At 36.6% G+C, this 1,100-nt stretch overlaps 1 pseudogene; it reads right to left on the bottom strand.

Moving 5' to 3' along the window:
- Nucleotides 1-1,100, bottom strand: part of LOC111733620 — a 42,440-nt pseudogene that overhangs the window by 37,597 nt on the left and 3,743 nt on the right.

The following is a 1,100-nucleotide window of genomic DNA, read 5'->3' as shown; positions in this document are numbered from 1 at the left end:
TTGTATAATGCAGGTCATTCAGGAGACAGTGAAGTGCTACCCCCTCCTGCAGGTAGAGCTGCCTGCAAAAAAAGGTCAGGAGGCATGGACAGGTACTAATATTTTTTGCTGTTCTAATAATTTCATTTTAGATTGTTTAGTTCTTTTATCCTTTTTCGACTGAAAAAATGTTATAAAACAAGAGGTATGTATAAAATATTATACAGATTTTTAATTACTTTTATCAATGTATTTGTCTAGAATACATATATAAATAAATGACAAGAATACAAGAGAAGACAAGCATGGATGGTGAAGGCGGCTAACCATTTTTTGTTCATGTGTTTTTAATCTCTTACTTGTACTTTCTTACATTCTTTAAACTCTTTACATTTTTAAGGAAGGTATTTTTTTAGAAGATGTGTTTCTGAGACTGACATCATAATGAGTTTACGCCAAGGGCTTGGTGACCTGCATTTTGATCACTAAATCAATATTCAGATGTTCTTTATCTTTATTTCATCTATCTTTACCTTCAATTTTCTTATATTCTCACAGAGTAGGGGAGGTGATGTATGATATTATATACAACGTAATTGGTTTGGGTAAAATAAAACTGTGGGACATAATTCAACTGGCCTCTCAAAGACTAATAGTTTTAAAGCTAAGGGAGGCAGAGTTCAGAGTTATTCAAGGGAAATAAAGACTAAAGAAATAAATGAATAAAACAATTATTAAAAATTCTAGGGAATTGGGAGGAAGCATAGTTCAGACAGGAATCACTCTGAGTTTATGGGGCTTAAACATGGGGATTTTCATAATTTGTCTTACACATCTGATTTGTTGGTGAATAGATCATATGGATCCTGGCAGATTAGGATGGAGGGACTCACTCTCTAAACTGTAGTCCCTTTCTTGTCCCTCTGCCACCTCTGCTACTAGTATCCCTGGGCTGATTATGTCCCAGCTGTTATTTAGAATCTCCTCGAAGTAACAGCAGCTGTCAAAGGAAGCGTTTTTGACCCTGGCATATTCTTGACTGCGCTCACTGGCATATCGCTCATGAAGACCCTTGCACCCTATTCTGCAGCAAACATCACCCTCCCTGCTTCGGTGGGTCC

The sequence above is a fragment of the Pteropus vampyrus genome, unplaced genomic scaffold (assembly GCF_000151845.1).
Source record: "Pteropus vampyrus isolate Shadow unplaced genomic scaffold, Pvam_2.0 Scaffold591, whole genome shotgun sequence".
NCBI lineage: Eukaryota > Metazoa > Chordata > Mammalia > Chiroptera > Pteropodidae > Pteropus > Pteropus vampyrus.
This window is presented reverse-complemented; position numbering and strand designations above follow the sequence as displayed.